Source organism: Artibeus jamaicensis, unplaced genomic scaffold (assembly GCF_021234435.1).
Source record: "Artibeus jamaicensis isolate MK-2021 breed Jamaican fruit bat unplaced genomic scaffold, CSHL_Jam_final contig_3230, whole genome shotgun sequence".
Lineage (NCBI taxonomy): Eukaryota > Metazoa > Chordata > Mammalia > Chiroptera > Phyllostomidae > Artibeus > Artibeus jamaicensis.
In genome coordinates this window covers 6,943,826-6,964,079 of record NW_026521764.1, presented here as the reverse complement: position 1 = coordinate 6,964,079, position 20,254 = coordinate 6,943,826, and the positions used below count along the sequence as shown (strand labels likewise).

General features: G+C 44.4%; 1 protein-coding gene and 1 non-coding gene across 5 annotated transcripts in view; one reads left to right on the top strand and one right to left on the bottom strand.

The window, feature by feature from the left end:
• The first annotated feature begins 15 nt into the window (after positions 1-15).
• The window catches only part of SCRN1 (secernin 1), a 58,832-nt gene continuing 38,593 nt past the window's right edge, over positions 16-20,254 (top strand). Inside the window, exon 1 of one of the 4 annotated variants that reach the window (XM_053663622.1) lies at positions 16-139. The gene's annotated coding sequence lies outside the window, so the exon portion shown is untranslated. Of the gene's footprint in view, positions 140-335; positions 728-765; positions 853-20,254 lie in introns of those variants that run through there. The other 3 variants (XM_037126488.2, XM_037126486.2, XM_037126487.2) reach the window with 3 other exon arrangements.
• LOC119035298 (U6 spliceosomal RNA) lies at positions 10,432-10,534 on the bottom strand. The gene has a single exon (XR_005079764.2). It is a non-coding gene; the product is annotated as a U6 spliceosomal RNA (small nuclear RNA).

Genomic DNA, 20,254 nt, shown 5'->3' with positions numbered 1-20,254 from the left:
GGGCTTTGCCACTTTTTATGTGACCTTGCGTGAGTTACTCAACCTCTTTGGGCCCATTGCCCAAGTACAGGGCATAGGGTCTGGCATATGGACGCGACACAGGATGGCACCGTGAAAACCAGGGCATTGGCTCGGACATGTGAGTCGACAGAGTTCAGGACGCGTTTCTCCGTTGGGGGCGGGACGGGGGAGGGGGTGGAAATCTCGCTTAGGCACCAAAGCCCGCAGGTGGCAACCAAACGGCTGAGTCCTGGAGAGGCTCCCGGAGGAAGCGGGGCCTGGTTTTCTTAAAGCCCTGGTTTTCCCTTTAGTGACAGCTGCCACCCCGGCGGTGACCAAGAAATAAAAATCGAGCAAAGAGCCACTTTTGCCGCGAGATCCGCCCCGCCGGCCACTCCTCCAGCCGCCAGGCGCTCTGCCCGACCAAGCCGAGTGCGGCGCTGCAGCCCGGGTGGCCCAGACGCGACTGGCGCTGCGCGGCCCCCGGTCCCGGGTGGGGGGAGGCGGGGTGGACCCCGCGGTCACGTGAGCCGGGCCAACTGTGAGCGGGGGCGGCGGGCCCGAACGCAGGGAGTCTGAGGAGGGGGAAGCGCCCGACGGCCGCCTCCGCCCCTGCAGCCGCAGCCCCGGATGTCGCTGCAGTAGTCGCGCCCGCGGCGGCACCCGCACCCTCGGCGGCCGCAGCATCAGCACCGCAGAGCCACTCCCTGAGCCCGCCGCCCGGCAGGTGAGCCTCGGCGGGCACGACCCAGAGCGCACGGCGTCGGCAGCCGCTTCTCCCCGCAGATTCCACTCCCATCCGCCATCGCCGTCTGCTGCGCCCCGTCGCCTGCTGTCTCTCCGAACCCGCGGGTAGCACTTCCTGGGGCCCACTCCTGCCCGGTGCTGGCTGGGGCAGGCCAGGGTCTCGCGGGGAGCAGGGGATTGGTGGTCTCGAACCGGGGTTGCGGGTGACTGGGGTTTATGGTCTGCGGGGGCGCAAAAGAGGGACGGCCCACCCTGGGCGCGAGGACTGCAGCCCGCTCGGAACCCGTCCTCAGCGGTCCACACCCCGACCCCATCCTTGTCCCCATCTGCCTTTAACTCTCATCAAACTCCCCAGGCTGCTTTCCCTGTGTTTCCTGTTCTCGATATCGAAGTTTCTGCCCCGTTGGGGCATGTGCCTGTGCGCCCCCCACCCTCGCCACCCCTTGGATCGCTCCCAGGGTTCGGGGATCGCCGGGGCGCGGGAGCGGGCCTGGCACCTTCCCCGGAGGTAACGCACCTGCCGCGCGGATGGGCGCGCGCGAACATGGCTGCTTGGCGGGCCGCTGCAGGTGGCCCGTCTCTGTCCCCAAGTCCACCCAGCGCGCGATCCCGGGTGCGGGGGACTCCCTCCCCTTCAGGGCAAACGCGCGGGCTGTCGCCCTCCTCCACCCCGGCCAGGATTTGCCACAACTTGTCCTCAAGCCACGCCCGGAGCGATTCTTGGGAGGAAGGGATGTCGGGGCAGATTAACGCGATGGCGCCGGGGGCCACTTATTGGTGGCAGGCACTGAGGCATTTCTGGACGTTGGTCTACTTCAGTTCGCTTTTGCATCCTCGCTTCCCTGTCTGTCCAGGGGCCGATTATCTGGCGACCACACTGAGATAAGTGTCGTCTGCAAAGCCGGAGGAACGCTTGAACTTTAGAGAATTGACGATAAAGGTGAAAAATGTCCTCTAAACCTGAGTCCATCTAAGGAAGGTGTCGTTTGCTGCGACTCAAAACCGAGTCAGGGTTCCGTTAAATAATATGCGCTTTCTGGATCTGCGGTTTAACTCTGTCCTGCAAGTGTCTTGCATTAGGTGTTGGGAAGCTTCCCGGTAGAGTGTGTGTCTACTACGTTCCAAGCCTGAAGAGCTGGTGCATCAATCGCGGAGAAAACCTGAGTTAATTCAATATGGCAGCAGGAAAAAGCAGGCCAGCCGGAAACAGCACAGCCGGCGGCGAGCGGGAGCTGCCCCTGACTCAGGCCTCGGCGGGGGAACTGGGGGAGGGGGCGGGAAGCGAGGCTTTCCTGGGGGTCGCTGCAGCCAGCCCCGGGGGCAGGTGGCAGCGGGTGGGGGAGGGTAGGGAGTTCTTTTGTAGCAGGCTAGATTTTAGGGTACTGTAGGGTTCTGGAAGGGTTAAGTGGGAAGTTTGGGGGGCTGTCATTTATTTTCTCTAACTTAATCAAAGGCTGGTGCAAAGACCTAATTACAAACTCTCCGTGATTCTGATCTGATTTTCTCCAGGTTCCACTAAAGTGGATTTATGTGACTGCTGATGTCTGTTTGATGCATAACTTCAGTGTTGTTTTGTACTCACAAAACCACTGGCTCTTAAGAGAGATGGGTATCTAATGTCAACATTACACCTGACAAATACTAGGTTCTTAGGGCAGGTTTTGTGGCAGGAGCAGCCGGACCACTGTGACCAAGCACTGAGGCACCAGGGGACGGGAGACTCTTGAAAGGTGACTCATGTTAGGATGTCTCTCTTTTCTTAAATAGCCTTTTTTTCCCACCTCACTGCTGTCTGGCCACCCATCTTCTCACTCAGGCAGAGGAGATACATGGGGAGACATTTGTTTTGGGGATAAGAGGACAGAGGAAGATTAGCACAAAGGTCAGGAATGGTGATGCTGAAAGCAGCCTGAGAACCCTGTGTTAACCCATTTTTACAGCCTGGGAAGCCCAAACCGTCAGGGGGCGGGGACCTAGCCCAAGGTCATACAGCTGATTGGCAACTGGCAGTGAGAACTGAAAGCCAGGTCTTGTGGCTCCCCCAGCTCAGGGTTGCACATGCCACCTTTCAAAGCCTGGGGGAGAACGGCAGACCTGTCATTACGAGGGTGGCAAGCAGAGCAACCTGAAAACAAACTGTACCACGAATTTTAAAAGTCTACAGGTTTCCTAATTCAGGAATTTAGCTTCTTAAGCTGCGTGTGCCTCTTCACATTTTGCAGTGACTAAACTGCTTCTGTATTTAAACTCCAAAAACATTAATTTAGTCGTAATCTTTGAGGTGAGAAGCTCATTCTCTGATTAAAAATTAGTTGCTAATGCTTGTGGAGAATCAATAGGCCATTAAAAAAAGAAAGAAAGAAAGAAAGAAAGCAAAATGGGACATTTAATAGCTTTTGGATGTAGTATCTAATTTTAAGTACAAGGAAGTAACAAGCCTAGTTTAAAATACTTTGAAGCAGCTCTGAAGACAGGCCTTTTCTATCATTGGAATTTGAATTCTCCGACTCATACCAGTGACCCCAGATCTACTAAAGCAAAACCTGAAGTTGTGCATGGGTTGGTATTTGTGCAGAGGTGGGGAAGGTGTGGGAAGTATTTCTTCTGGGTATCATGTAGGTCCAACCCAGCCATCTGCAGAAGGACAGGTGGGCTGGTTGCAGGCAGCAGGGAGAATAATTGGTGATGGTGAAGCAGTTAGAAGCTAGGTCTGACTGGATACGAGGAAGTGAGGACAGATGCTGGTACCACATGTACCATTCAAAAAAATAACTGCATTAGAGCATGAATGTGAAGATTGATTCATTTAAATTCCCCTGATATGCCAGAGGTATTTAAAATCACAAGTTTTTAAAATGCATAAACATGTTATTTGTGTTTGTTGGAGAATAGTAAAAAATATAGATAAACCAAAGTTATTTTTTAAGAATCACCTATGATCCTTTGGTCCAGCAATTATCAGTCATTATGCCCTAAGAACAACCTCAGCCATTAGAATCTGGATGATAAAGACCTTGAAAACATGTTTTTAGTTCTATTTTTCCATGGGTTGAACAAAGCGCTTATAGGTGTTTAGGGGCTCAAAATGCATGCTGGTGCAATTCCTCAGATTTCTTAAGAATCCTAATTAAAACGATGTGCTCTTCTCAGTATTGTTTGCTTCTCTCGAAGTAAAACCTTAGTGTATTTAAAAATTGCACTTAGCAGTGTCCCAGTGACCTGAAAGAATTAAATGAGATGTGTTAAGATGTCCTTCCTAAGCGCTAAAGTCATCAGATTTTAAAAAATAATGAAAAGTCCAGCCCAGCCTGGGTGCTCAGTTGGTTGGAACATTGGCCCTTGTATGAAAGTTTTGCGGGTTTGATCCCTGGTCAGGGCACATACCTAGGTTGTGGGTTCGATCCCTGGTCTGGGTGCATACAGGAGGCAACTGATTGATGTTTCTCTCACATCCATCTTCGTCTCTCTCACCCCCTTCCTCTATCTCTAAGATCAATAAACATATCCTTGGGTGAGGATTAAAAAAATAAATAAAAATAAAAGTGCAACAACGTGAGCTTGCTAGAAAGATTTAAAATGTATCTGTACACATATATGTATATACATACTGATATAGTCATATATATGTATACATGCTTCTTTAGAAAATAGAATGTGATGCGTTTCCTATTGGTAACATGCAACAAATGGCTGAGGCATAAATGGGCATTTATAAAGTAGTTTTTAAGTCCATTTTGCTGGATATAAAGTAACCCTCTGGTACCAGCAAGATCTTATCGCTACTTTACTTCTTCTGTAGGAAATGAATGTTCAGCTAATTTTTTGGATAGGAACAGAGTGTATAACACCATTTTAAGAATTGGAAGATATTTTAGAATTCCAGTTTACAGAGTTAATAGGTACGTATCACATCGCATTAATGAGAAAAGCTGAGACTAGACCATGCATTCTTTAGATGGGAGGGAAGACAGATGGTGGGAAGAGGAAGGCCATGATTCAAAGCAACCCTGCCAAATGAGTGGGCACAATGGCAGCAATGTCGAAAACGAGGACAGAAGGACCCTGGACGCGGCTTGCTAGGTAGCCTCCAACCTTCCCCACAGAGACTGCTCTGGGCAGCTAACTACACACCTGCTGCTCCACGCAGTCTTCTTGCTGTATCTCCATTTTCATGGTATGTCCGGAACCCTGATCTTTAAGAGCAAGTTAAGGGAACAAACCTTCTTAAAACGTTTCCCTATTTTGATACTTTGCACTATTATCTCATTTAATCCCCAAAACAGTACATGGTCAACAGCGTGGCCATATTTTACAGATGCAGAATTTAGTAAGCACAGGAACTGCACCTGAAATTTGTATTTCATTAATGGGATGCAAATCATTTCCTTTCTTTATATTGTTATGAAGGATGAAAAACTGTCTTCCAATCTGCCATGTGCTGGAAAATAGCTTTCTTACAATGAACTTGATCCAACTATATTTTTCTAATTTGGCTAGCTTGAGTAAAAAGGAATCCTTTTTGTGCTGTTTGACTACTCTTTCCTGCATTGAAAAAAAATTGTAATCACAAGAAATGGCCAATCGGCTCATCTCTCTCTTTCCCTCACTTTATTTTTAAATAGTTGTATATATATTTGTATATACATATATTTAAATAGTTGTATATATAGGTGAATAGTTGCATATAAATATATATAGTTGAATTGTGTATTGTTGTATATACATTTGAATAGCTTTGTAAAGCTGTATTTATCATTGAACAGCTGTTTGTAGCTTTATATATAGTTAAATAGTTGTACATAGCTATGTATGTAGCTGCACAGTTGTATATAGCTAATTATGTAGTTGAATAGTTTCCCTTATTTGCAAATCCATAAAGAGTTCTTGCAAAAGAGATAGACACGCAACCTGAATTTTGTTTTAAATGATGTGATATGTTAAATGCACCAGGAGCGACGGACAGAGCAGTGGATGTGGTGGAGACTGTGCAGCTGCTGTTTGAGTTCACATGTGTCCCAACGTTGAATGCACACAGATTGAACAATAAGCCATGTGTGTCTGTACGGCTGTTTTCCAAATGCACCAAGATTATTGCTACTTAGTACATGCATGTTCAGTGAAAGTGTTACTAAATTCATAGCATGTACCCATTGCATATTTTTTCCAACCAACTGCAATGACCATTATGTGGGAGGGTCCATGAAAATTTGTTGGTGTTGAAGAGTTGGGAACCTCATATTAGAATATTTTGCATTGTAGGTGCATTATAGGTGTATAGGTATAGTGATTTGAAGAACATATTCATAATGTAATCAGTTATTCCCTAATTTATCCTATGAGTAAGTGTAGATTTTGGAATATAACCTTCCATTGGAGCATAGAAAACTCTCCGTTTCCTTAGTTACTAGTCTGTCATGTGAGTCATTAAATTAGACTTCCCTTTATTCATGTTTCTTACTGTGACCATCTCTTACGATGAGGCAGAATCACATGTGTCCGAAAGGTAAAATGAGTGCCTGTTGCCATGGCTGAGCTTTGGGGTTCCCCCAGCCCCCCAGTCTCTGCCTCAGCACAAGGCCATATTTATTAGCCACAGTTGGGGTAATGGATTATTGTAGTTGTAACTCTTCCTTTAAAAAAATATTACAAATTCCGTATTTTTGTGTGGGGAATTTGAAAATGCCAAGATGTATAGAGGTTAAGACATTGTGATTTCACAACCCAGAGAGACTGTTACTCTTAAAACTATTTTTCATTTCCTGAAGATTATTTTTGCATCCTCAGTCCAGATAATGCACATAATTTGAATGATAGCATGTATCATTTGTATGACCACTTCATATCCCCAGCTTAGTCCCGTGTATCTATATTTCTCAACTCTCCACGATAAGTACAACTGGCCAATTACATATCATAAATTTGTTTTATTTTTGACTTTTATGATACTTTTGGGGGGAGGGAAATGTACCAGCAGTGGTTTATTATGATACAGTTGCATAAGGTTAATTAGCTGGCATTTTGGTTTTGCAATTTTTAAATAGACACTCTTTTCTTTTTTCTTTTTTTAAAATATATTTTACTAATTATGCCATTACAGTTGTTCTATTTCCCCCTTCATTCCCCTCCACCCTGCACACCCCCTCCCCCACCATTCCTCCCCTTTAATTTATGACCTTGTGTCTCAGGTTCTTTAGATTCTCTATTTCCCATACTATTCTTGCCCTACCCGCTATCTATTTTCTACCTACCATCTGTGCTACTTATTTTCTGTACCTTCTCCCCCCCCTTCTCCTTCTCCCACTCCCCTGTTGCTAAACCTTCATGTGATCTTCATTTCTATGGTTCTGCTCCTGATCTAGCTGTCCTCTAGCTGTCCTTTTGTTTTAGGTGTGGTTCTTAATAACTGTGAGTTTGCTGTCCTTTCACTGTTCATCTTTTTTATCTTCTTTTTCTTAGGTAAGTCCCTTTAACATTTCATATAGTAAGGCTTGGTGATGATGAACTCCTTGAATTTGATCTTATCTGAGAAGCACTTTATCTATCCTTCCATTCTAAATGAAAGTTTTGCTGGATAGAGCAATCTTGGTTGTAGGTCTTTGTTTTTCATGACTTGGAATACCTCTTTCCAGCCCCTTCTTGCCTGTAAGGTCTCTTTTGAGAAATCTGCTGACAGTCTGATGGGAAGTCCTTTGTAGGTGACTGTCCCCTTAGCTCTTGCTGCTTCTAGAATTCTCTCCTTCATTTTAATCTTGGCTAATATAATGATGATGTGCCTTGGTGTGTTCCTTCTTGGGTCCAACTTCTTTGGGACTCTGAGCTTCCTGGATTTCCTGGAAGTCTATTTCCTTTGCCAAATTGGGGAAGTTCTCCTTTATTATTTGTTCAAATAAGTTTTCCACTCGTGGCTGTTCCTCTTCCCCTTCTGGCACCCCTATAATTCGGATATTGGAACGTTTAAAGATGACCTGAAGGTTCCTAAGCCTCTCCTCATTTTTTTGAATTCTTGTTTCTTCATCCTTTTCTGTTAGGTCATTTTTTTCCTCCTTCTGGTCCACTCCTTTGATTTAAGTCCCAGTTTCTGTTCCATTACTATTGGTTTTCTGTGTATTTCCCTTTATTTCAATTAGTTTAGCTTCCATATGTTCCTCTAATTTGTGACTAAAATCAACCAGTTCTGTGAGCATCCTGATCACCAGAGTTTTGAACTGTGCCTCTGATAGGTTGCAATTTCTTGTTCACTTAGATTTATTGGCTCTGGGGCTCTGAGTTGTTCTTGAGCCATGTTTTGATCTGTTTGTGCCTGTTACGTATGAGGAGCGGAACCTTAGTTGTTCACCAGGGCGGGGCCACCCAAGTCACTGATTTGTGACACTATGTAGGGGCGGGGTCAGAGAGGGACAATGGTGGCTATCTCTGCTGTTTCTCGCTGCTGGGGCCTGCATGGTCCGTCTCACGACCACTAACTCCTTCACCGGTTTATCTGTGTGCGAATTGTGTGACCACGGTCCGCCCTCAGTGGGTCCAATGCCTTGTACCCTCAGTGGGTCTGCCAGCTTCTCCACATCTGGGATCCGCCCATGGCTGCTGGCACACCTGAGTCGCGTGCCTGGGTCAGTCCAGTGGATCTTTCCTGCCCGACCCCGCTCTGCTGCTGGCTCTGCCCCTCTTACCGGTTTGGCTGAAGGGTTCATTGTTGTCAGACTTCTGTGTAGTTCAATTTTCTGTGGTTTGGCTGCGTTTTTGTTGCTAAAACTTTGTTGTTTTTAAACTTGGTTGTGTGAGAAGGAGAAGTGCTTCCACCTACGCCTCCATCTTGGCGGAAGTCCCAATAGACACTCTTTTCATTTCCTCTTGCTAATCACTGAGACTGCAGTAATTTGGGAACAAAACAACTAATCAGTTTGTGATCATTTCAATCAGGATCCAAAGGATATTTCTGAGCAGTCCTACTGATTCAGAAATATTTGGCTACTTGAAGTGATGTTTAACTTTACTTTCTTTCTGGTTCCAATTCTTACTTTCTATTTAAGACAAAAGATTTTCCTTGCATCTGTGTTAAATGAAGGACAATTTATTTATTTATTCTTGTTTATTCTATTACAGTTGTCCCAATTTTCCCCCTTTGCCCTCCTCTGTCCAGGTCCCTCCACTTCCACAGGTCATCCCCACACTGTTGTCCATGGGTCATTCATACATGTTCTTTGACTGATCCCTTCCCCATCTTTCCACCATTCCCCTGTTCCCCCGTTTCCTCTGCCAGCTGTCAATCTGTTCCCTGTTTCCATGTCTCTGGTTCTTTTTTGCTCCTTAGTTTATTTTGTTTATTAGATTCTTCTTATAAGTGAGATCATATGGTATTTGTCTTTTACCACCTGGCTATTTTAGCATAATACTCTCCAGTACCATCCATGCTGTCACAAAGGGTAGGAATTCCTTCTTCTTTCTTTTTGCTGCATTGTATTCAGTTGTGTAATGGTACTAGTTTTTTAATCCATTCATCTGCTGATGGGCACTTGGGCTGTTTCCAACACTTGTCTATTGTTAATAGCCCCACTATGAACATAGGTAGGGGTACATAAGTTCTTTTGTATTGGTATTTCAGAATTCTTAGGGTATATTCTCAGCAGTGAAATGGTTGGGTCATAAGGCAGTTCCATTTTTAATTTTTTGAGGAAATTCTCCACCGTTTTCCACAGTGGCTGCACCAACAGTACATGAGGGTTCCTTTTTCTCTATAACCTCACCAGCACTTGTTGTTTGCTGATTTGTTTATGATGGCCACTCTGATCAGTATGAGGTGATATCTCACTGTGGTTTTATTTTACATCTCTCTGATGGATAGTGATGTTGAGCATCTTTTCATATGTCTATGGGCCATGTGTATGTCCTCCTTGGAGCAGTGTCTATTCAGGTTTTTGTAAGAGAGGTGTAAGCAGACATCCTTCCTTGTTCCTGATATTAAGGGAAATGTCTGTAGTTTGTGCCCCTTGAGTATGATGTTGGCAGGAGGTTTTTCATATATGGCCTTTATTATTTCAAGGTATACTCTCTCTATTCCTACTTTGCTAAGTGTTTATCATAAATGGGTGCTAGACTTTATCAAATGCTCTTTCTGCATCTATTGATACGATCATGTGTTTCTTTTATTTTGTTTATGTGATACATCACATTTACTGATTTGCAAATATACCATCCTTGCATCCTTGGAATAAATCCCACTTGATCATGGTGCATAATCTTTTTAATGTATTGTTGGATCCAGTTGCAGGTATTTTGTTGAGGACTTTGGCATCTGTGTTCATCAGAGATATCGACCTGTAATTTTCTTTCTTTGTTGTGCCTTGGCCTGATTTTGGGATTAAGATAATACTGATCTTGTAAAAAGGGTCTAAGAGTCTTCCCTCTTCTTGAATTTTTTGGAATAGTTTGAGAAGGGTAGGTGTTAGTTATTGTTTGAATGCTTGGTAAAATTTGCCTGTGAAGCCATCTGGTCCGGGGGCTTTTGTGTGTCGGTAGTTTTTTTATTACTCCTTCAGTTTTGCTAGTAGTTATCAGTCTATTCAGGTTTTCTGCTGCTTCCTGATTCAGTTTAGGAACATTGTATGTTTCTAGAAATTTACCCGTTTCGCTGAGGTTGTCCAATTGGCATATGGTTGTTCACAGTCATTTCGTACAGTCCTTTGTAAAACTGTGGACCGCTGCATGAATTTGCATGTCATTCCTGTGCAGAGCTGTGCTAATTTCTCTATTGTTCCAATTTTAGCAAAAGCACTGCTGAAGCGAGCACATTTTTTTGTTTCTAAAAGGTATTTTTAAAAAGTTGGATGAGACATTATATCTTTAAAGTAGTGAAAAAGCAAAGCATTTAAATCATAACCAACAATCCTAACCTTCCTGATTATCCTGTCGTCTGAGTTCCCAGTTTTAAAGCTGGAGACGGAGAAGCACACAGCCTCCAACCTCCCTGTTTGTCCCACTAGGGACGAGGAAACCCTGCTCTCTCAAGTTCACCAGAGATGGGGTTCACCCCCCTTCACTGCGATGGCAGAGAATTGAAAAAGGAAATTGTTCTCCTGAAAATAAAATTGAGAGGCAAGATGGCAGAATGTAAATGCCCTTTGAGGCTGGTGAATACCATATGGGGTTTATTGGACCAAGAACTCACCTCTTCCCCCAGGGCACTGATGTTACAAGTGAAACCGATGTTCCTCCCAATCCCTCCTGCCTCAGTAATCCTTCTTCAGATGGGTACCTACAACCCAGATAAGGTACTCACAAGTAGTAACTACAAGAAAACATGTGCTGTATTAGATAAATCCAGTGCTATTTCTAACATTAAAATATTTTTGAACAGCTTATCATGGGCTTTACTTTTTAAAAATTATTGATTATAGCCCTGGCTGGTATGGCTCAGAGGACTGAGCCTGGCCTGCGAACCAAAAGGTCATAGGTTTGATTCCCAGTCAGGGCACGTGCCTGGGTTGCGGGCCAGGCCCCCTGCTGGGGGCATACAAGAGGCAACCAAACACTGATGTTTCTCTCCCTTTCTTTCTTCCTCCTTTCTCCTCTCTCTAAAATATTTTTTAAAAGTTATTGATTACAGAAAACTTTAACCATACCCTAAAGCAGAGAGAAAAGTACAGTAAAAACTGCTATGTACTTGTCATCGGCTTCGTCTGTTATCACAGAACTTTTCTCATCTGAGGTCCTACCCTTCCTCCTTACCCTGAATTGCTTTCATTGTATCATTTCCCATGGAAATATTTTAGTGCCTCTAAAAAAATATGGGCTTTTTATTCTGACAAAACCACAGCATCATTATAGCTCAGCAATTAACAATAATTCTGTACCATCATCAAAGAGCCAATTAGTGTTCACATTTCCCGAATTATCTTATAAAGTTTTTGTACAATTTTTAAAAATCAGCATCCAAATAAGTTCCATGTATTGCAATTGGCTGATGTATCCGTTAAGTGCTTTTGTCTCTTAATCTTTTTTCTTTGCGGATTTCGATGATGTTGTTGAAGAAATCAGTTTTGTCCTAGAGAGTTTTTTATAGTCTGGACTTTGCTGTTTGCATCCCCATGGTACCATTTGTATTCTCTGAAAATTGATGGCTAGATCTAGGGGCTTCCTCACGCCAGTTTGATTCTTGAAGCACATTTTAGTTTCACTTTGGAACGTGAGTGATGTGCTGGGTGCCAACCATTGGTGAGAGGGCCGAGGAGCATCGGAGGGACTGGTGGGAAGCTGACAAACCCATCACCAGTGAGTGGTAGGAGGGAGGAAAGTGAGCATTTATTTCGTGCCTACCATGTACAGCCCTATGACTAGGTGCTTTTCATGTGGTAAACATGGGTGCTATGTTGTGAATGGGGGACTGGTCCCATTTTCACAGGCAGAAACTGGCGCACAGACAGTTCACAACCTGCCTGTTTCTCACAGTTGACGGGTGGAGTCAGGATATAAACAAAGGTCTGTTTGTTTCTAAAGTGTGTCATTCTCTTGTCCCTGCACACATGGGACCAAGTAGGCATTGGTCATGAGTGCAACTGACCTGATATTGAAAAGGGGGGAAAAAAGGCAATAGCCCAAGGATGATGAGAGAGAGCACTGTCACTGGCCACTGTCCGGAGGTGGAGGAGAATGTGGGAGGAGCCTCTACCCTGCTCCTGTCTCACTGTTGCCATACCTTCTGAGTTTTCAAGAAAGGCCAGAATTTCTATGGCCAGTCTCGAGATTTCAAGAATGTTAGCTGCTATATTCCGATTAAAAATAAACATCGTCTATGCCAACACTCTGGGCCATACCAGACAAAGGTGCAGCCTGCCTCCCCGCTGCCATCCCCGGCTGCTCAGAAGAGTGCCTGTGGCTGCTCGGCACTAAGGCCCGCAGGCGTGAGCCCTCAGAGGCAGGCGTTGGGCTGGGTATTGAAGAAAGGGAACGTTTCACAGCTCTTAAAGACATCAAGTGACAATGAAGAAAACCTTCAAAAGATGAAAGAAAGAACATTTTGACACTGCAAGGAAAAGCCAAATATCTGAAGTCAGAGCAGATTAGACCTTGACAAAGGAACAGCACGTACCTTCTCTTGTCCTCGTGTGCCCTGAGCTCTCACTGGGTCTTGGGTGGCATTCTGAGCACTTGGTAAGCATTTGCAAATTTCCTCTCCTTGAAACCTCATCACAACCCTGTCATTATCCCATCATAGAAAGGTGACATGGGGCTGAGATTCAAACCCAGTCTGACTCCAAAGCCTGCCTACTTGCTTAATGCACCCTTTCCTTCCTTCGATAATTCCTAACTACGCCTTGACTGTTAGAAGCTGGAATTTGCTGGCTTCTAACAACACCTTCTAACAGCCTCCTAAAGCTTTATACTCTGCTCTCTAGAGCCTTCCATGGCAATACTTAGTAGAATCTTTAGGCAGAGCTTGATGAGTCCAAGCTAATTTATGTGCCTTTACATCATCAGCTGGTGTTTGCAACCCAATTTTTAGTTAGATTACTCTACTCCCTCCTCACATGCCTTATTTACTTCTTACTGTCCCAGTAGCAGGTGTATAAGAGAAAAACCAATTTATAAATGACTGTCATTTGTCCTGTTTTCAGTTCAGTGGCAGGAATACTTTAAAAAATGAGTTTATCAATAAAAAATAAAAAACATAATTTCCTCTTTGCTTTGTTTGGAGGCTAGTAATTCCCAGACATCGGATTTAAATTTAGGTAGTCTGCTGAGTAAAGCCGGGAGCTTGGAGTAAGGAAGCCTAGTCGGACACTTGAGTTTCATTACCTTGTGCCAGTAAAAGCCACTTTGTCACAGTTTTTTTGCCAGATAGTTAATAAGCCTAAAGCTGATAAAGACAGTCATTTCTCCCTCTCAGGAAACTTGAGGCTTTCTTTTAATGGGATGAGGTGACTGATGAGGGACTCTGTAGCTTTGGGGAGATAAAAGGCAGGGAGGGCAGTGTGGGCTGCAGGCAAAGAAGGCCCCCACTGGCTCAGAGCATTCACCCCTCAGTGACTGCTCCCTGAACTTGAAGACAAAGACCTTTTCTCCCAGGCAGCTTCCGCCCTCCTTGTCCAGACATTCTGTGAGTGGTCTCCTAGTTACAGGGGCGCAGTGGTCCAGCCCCCAAGCCTGCACCCAGCCCCCTGTCAGGGGACGGATGTTGGCAGATGCAGCTCCTGTGCTATGAACTCCAGGGAATCTGGTGTTCTAAAGTCTCGTTCCCAAGAGCAAGTCCTGAATCCTATAAGGAGTTTGATAAGGAAGACAAGGATGGTTAGACATTGAGCTTGAGGGTACTTTACTGTGGCTGATGGCACTGACATTCTATTTCCATCCAACATCTCCCCATTCCCCTACGTGCCCTCCCCCAGCCCCTGGTAACTATCATTCTATCTTCTTGTCTATGAATCTGACTACTCTTGGAACCTCATGTAAGTGAAATTATACAGTGTTTATATTTCTGTGACTGGCTTATTCCATTTAGCATGAAGTAGAGATAAATGCACTTTAAAATATTTTTAACAAATACTTCGTAGGGAATGGCTGTCAGTTTAACCATCTGGGGAAGTTAAATCGGAGTGTTTCATTAATTGGAACTGCTAGTTTATTGCTAACCTGGCAAGAATCCTAATGGGTATTTAGCACAAAGAAGCCTTATTCAGTAGAATAAGCCTGTTGCTTTTAAAGAATTTTGCTTGAAACCCACAGCGAGTGAGAAATGTTTGTATTTCAACCCAGGACATACACACACTTGTGTGTATATCTGAACTTAAAGTTTCTCAGACCAGCATTTATCCTCACTATGTGAAATGCATATATTTGTTTTCTAAAAAGTGTTTCCCATAAAAAAAGTGCTGATCTTATCCACTAAGTCGAAACCTCATCCACTCAATTGATTTTATAACCTCGGAAAAGGACACATCACACAGTTTGGAGAGCACTGCTTTTGACACACCTGGGGCAGTTTCAGGCCTAGAGTCCCCGGGCCCAGCTCATGGCTTCAGAATTGCTCCTTAGAACAAACAAGTTTTTTTTAAAAAAGCCATCAGTCGTGGCTTTATTTCTGAGTCGGCTCTGTCCCCTGATTTTAATGCTGGCTTCAGTAGAGTTGGTTATAATTGAAAATTCATTCTCAGTGGCTATGCTCTGTCTTGAAGCCAAATATAAATTTCTGCATTAGTGTCACAGGTGGGAACAGGTAACCATGTTCTTGGTGATTGGGACAAAGAATTGAACTGAACAGAGTTTATAGCAGAAAAAGAGAGCAGATTTATTAACTGATAGTGCACTCCACAGAACATGGGAGCAGGCCAACTCTGAGCAGAGATTGACCTCATGGGCTGGAGGGATTCTATTTTTAAAGGGTGGATATTTCCTGGCTAGTTTTGGCAGGCTTTTACTGTGCACGTACAAGTAGTTGTATTATTTTAAAGCTACTGCGCATGTGGTCTCCCATGATTTTCCTTGATTGGCGAAGGGGGTTGCACAATGTTAATTTATCATAATGCCATTGTAATAAAGCAGGGCCATAATAGCATCTTCTGCACAGGTGCATTCATGAGTCACCGTGACTCAGGGCTTTTCCAGGAAGGAGGAACATCAGTCTTAGAACAGGATCTCTGTCCTGGACCCATGAGCTGGTCTGTGGGGCTCCATGGGCCCATTTATAATTTCTGAAGCTTCCTGTGAATGGGGCAGATTGACTTATAAAAATGCTGCCCTGTCAAGATTCGACCCTCTAGGGATGATGATCCAAATTTGTGTATTTTTGGAAGGCTTCTACTAGTCTATTTCCGAAGAGAGCTGTTCTCTTCCTCCCCAAACCTGAGTACAGGCTCCCTTAGTGCCACCTGGGCTCGCCAAAACTGCAAGTAAGCAGACACGGGCAACCCGGGAACAGCGTACTAATCAAACCATCACCCACAACTCCATTAATCCAAAACAGTGTTCAGAAACAGGGTTTCAACCAAACCATTTCACCTCTCTGCTCCCTTCCCCACTCTGTTTCCTTTTCACCTTTCTGGGTGTGATTAGGTGGCCGATGCCATCAGGAGGAGAAATTCTCTGAGACTTCCTGAAAGTCTCTGAAAAATCCCGAAGTCTCACTCTTCCATACCTGAGGGGGTTGGTCTGCTGAGGATTCTCAGTCCCACCAGAGTTGCCAAAAACGGCTACTGAACAGACCTCCGTGTTTAGGGGAGGGGAATGATATACTATTACTGAATGGACCCTGCCCTTCTTTCCGGGATCCCCTGTACTAGGTTCACCTTGCCTGCCACCAGGAAATTGTAGCTCTCAATGTCAGAGATTGGTGAAAAGGAAAGGAATTATTAATTCAAAAATTATAGAGACTTAAGAGTAGTGACTTAACGTCTTCATTAAAATCCCAAAGTTCCTTAAAACACCCACAAACACATACAGTCCTTCCTTCTCCCCTTTGCCCAGTCTGGGGTCCCATATCTCAGGAAAAGAAATAATAGTCCATGGCTCAGGTAGCCCCCGGTTCTTCCCAGTAATCCATGCTTGGCTGGCAGGCCTCCCTCGGTTCCCAGCACCATCAGCTGTGTCGCTGGGATCTCCACTTCTTAATCCAAAACCACATTGCACCTCTTCACGGCCTACCAGCAAGAGTCCTTTCACCCTTTGCCTTCCCGCAGTGTCTCTCCTGCATTCTTCCAAACTGCTAGGAGAGAGCTCTGCATCTCTGCTACATCTTATTTTCTGGCTTCCTAAACTGTGTGGCAAAGGGAGCCCCAAAGCCATGTGGCCCAAAACCTTGCCAAAGCTGTGTAGTTCTCCTTTGCATGGCTGCTGTGCCTGGGTTTAAATCCCAACACCAATCTTCCTCTGCAGCCCCATTTCTGACTCCTCCCACAATTGGCTTTACCTGCCAGCATTCCTGTATTTCCCCAGCTTTTCTGGGCTGCTATAATATGTCCAGACAGGCATGACCCCCTGGCATGGAACCAATCATCTGCAAGCTCTTACGCAGGTGCTGTAACCAGGAGGAGTTGCCTCCCAACTACATCTTGGGTTGAAGTCACTCCCATCCCCCTGACTCAAAGCATGGCCACAGCTACTTAACATATCCATGAAATCCGTTAAAAGTTATAGATATGTTAAATGACCATGCCTGAGGTTGCAAAACTGTGGCTCTGCAGAACAACTCTCAATGGCCCTGCTCCATGTGTCCCATTCCCCAGTTCAGACTTGTTGGGGTGAGGACATCTCATGTTCTTAGTGTTTCCTGGACACCCTGAGTTCTGGACCCCATTAAATATTCCTCTTTGGGGGGCCCCCTGCCTGCCCCCTGTTACATTAGCATATGTGATTGGGAGTTAACTGAGTTTTAGTTTGTTTTTCTGTGGGGAGGAAAATATGCATGTCATAACGCTGTAGTAGGTTCTAAAGGGGAAAGGAGAAAAATCCTCAAGTGTTTCTTGGGTCAGGCCTGCATAACTTAACAGAGTGTAAAATCCTGTAAATAAAATTTAACAATGCATGGGTTATACAGTATATAGATGAGTTATCTTGTCACGTATATTTTTACTTTGAGTACCTGGTATGTTAACTACTATTTTGATAAGTAATAGGAACGAAATTGAATTTCCTGGAATCACTTTCAGAAGGATTTCACCTGAGGCTCAGCAGGGACCTGGCTGCCTGCTGGCCTCGTCCCCCACCCCCCTTAAGGATCCAGTCTGTGAGTCCTGCCCACCGTTTGTGGGGTAGGTAATTGTACTGAAAATTCGCTTCCTCCTTCAGTGACCCCCTGAACTGGGCACGCCGTAAAAAAAAAAAGAAAAGAAAAGAAAGCATCTGAGAATAACTGTAATAATGACAAATAAAAAATTTCATCTTAAATATTACTTACATAAAACTTTGCCAGTTTTGGCATTTTAGATGTGTTAGGACACAGAAGTAGAGCCAATCTTTTCTTTAAAAATAAAATTCCAAAATTGGTAATGTCCCCTGGGTTTATTTTTTTGAAATGGTTTTTGTGATCATGTAGGTACAAATACCTGTAGGAAAATTGGAAACTAAAGAAAAATATGAAGACTCGTAGAAGTCAGTGGTTGGAGTACCACTATTAATATTTGGGGCACATTTTCTTCTAGTCTATTTCCATGCATATTTTTCCAAAGTGAAATAATTTATTTTGGGCCTTCTTTCAAAACCATTTTTGCCATGCAATTAAAACCTCTTCACAAACATATTTTCTAGTGGTTTCATAGTAATTCACCATGTAATGTAAAATAGCATGAATTTTATCCATTTCACTGTTGCTGAGCAATTAACTTTTAGTCAGTTTTTGTCTGTATTAATACCTCTGTAATGAATGGTTTTATGCACAAATCTTGTCCGTATTTCTGACCATTTCCTTAGGGTAGAAACAGAAATGGAATTTCTTATCAATTCTTTTATCTCTGTCCAAGGAACTGTCTCCTCCCTACTGCAGCGAACTTCTTTGAAAAGTCGTTTATATGCAATGGCTCCACTTCCGACCTAAAACCCGGCCTAAAAGCCTTCAGCAGCTTTAGTGTTTATTTGGGATAGACACTAAATCCTTGCCATGACCTTCACCCAACATGGACCAGCCTGTCTGCCTCTCTGGCCTCTTCCCTGATTCTCTCCAGCCTCAGCTTCACTGTTTTTTTTTTTTTTTTAACTTATTCACTCCTCCCCTTTTCCCCAGCCACAGGGCCTTCAAACCTGCATATTATCTCTCTGAGACCGTCTTCCTCCCCAGCCTCTGTCCTTTGTGGAATAAGAGGTGAGATACCAGCTTAGAGGAAGTGGTCGGAGGTTTGAAGAGAAGTGAAAGGATCAAAAGTTCATTCAGGGCAGAGATGAAAGGAAGAATTGACCTGGAAAGTGCCCAGAGGTTTTCCAGAAAGCAATGAGGACCACCTTCCCTGTGTACTTGGAGTTGGGAGTATGAGGTTTACATTAAAGAAAATGGACTTGGCCTCCAGGGCTCTGATCACCTTAGTTTCTGCAGAAAAGAGCTGCTTCCCAATATTGCTTTTCTTCAGTCTCTTCTGAAAGTGTCCTGCTTCCTCTTTGCTAGTTCATGTTATATGGATGACAGCACATTTTGTCATTAGACTAAGTGGGTGATTTCACAAGTAAGTACTCATGGGACCATGAGAAGCCTCAGTATGAAAATCTTCATTTCTCAGTTTATTGGGAAGTTATAATGCGGAGACTTCCTACTACCCACATGTGACTATTTAAATTTAAACAAATTAAAGTTTGTGATAAGATTAAAAGTTCATTTTTCTAATCACGCTAACTGCACTTCAATAGCCACATGAGTGTAGTAGGCACCGTATTGGATGGTTAGAGATGGGGCGTCCCTATCATTGTAGGGAGCTCTTCTGCCCAGCACTGGTCGAGAGAGTAGGAAAGGATCAGTGAAGCCATCGCTGCAGCTTCAGTGTGGAATGGTGATCCAGGAGAAATAAGTGGATGGTTAGCTTCGGCTAGTTGGCTGCTTGTTCTGACCCACAGCTTGCTGGTTCTTCTTGCATTAAAACAACAACAACAATGATAACAACAATATTAAAATTCAGCTTCCTTCTGGCATTCCCAATGACTCACAAAACTCCGTGGAAAATCAGCCTTCCTGACCCAATGCCCCTGGGCTTCTGTCGCCTACATCCTCGCTGTGGCCACGTGACCCAGGTGACTCGGTCAAGCTGACCACGCAGATGTCCTGGCTGAAGAGGGGGTGCTTGTTGAAATCGCTCTGGTTTTATTGATTTTCTGTAGATACATCTCATAACTTCAAGACCAGTAGATTCCTTCTATTTTTGAGGATCAAATAAAGTAAGCTTTTCTCACAGATGAGGCCTACTTTTGAGGCATGGATGAGTGGTACTTTTGAAATGGTCCAATAACAGGGGAGGAGGGGAAGTGATATTACATACCAGGGGCAGACAGGCCCTGCTGAAGGCGTCCTTTCTCCATCGTATCTTCTTCTGGGTCCGTTTCACTTCATCCGGCTCAGCCAGTCATTGCTCCCACCCCCTGGTTCTAGGAACTCTCTGTCTGGGCATTTAATCTCATCATCATCCTGGGTCTTCCTTACATGCAGAGTCTTTGTTTCTTTCTCTCTACCCCTGCAGTCTGAAGATAATGCAGTGTTTGTGAAAATTGGAGGCGTTAAGGGGAGAAAGAACTGGAGTCTCTTTATCTTCCTGCCTTTTCTTTCTCACAAAGGGGAGAGGGCCCATTTCTCTGAGCCCAGAGGGAATTGTGCACAGAGTTACCATGAGCAAGGCAGGGAAGAACTCTCACAGCCCTGGGTGTGCAAGTACAGGTACATTAAAGTAGCCTGGATGCAGCAGACAGACCAAGGTGGTCCCTCACCAAGTGTTTCTAAACACAGAACGTTGCTGACTCTGCAATTTGGTAAGCTCCAGTTATGAGTGAGGAGAGTTGGTTTTGATTGGCTTGCTGAACAGAAATGTTGAGATGCTGCTCTATTTGA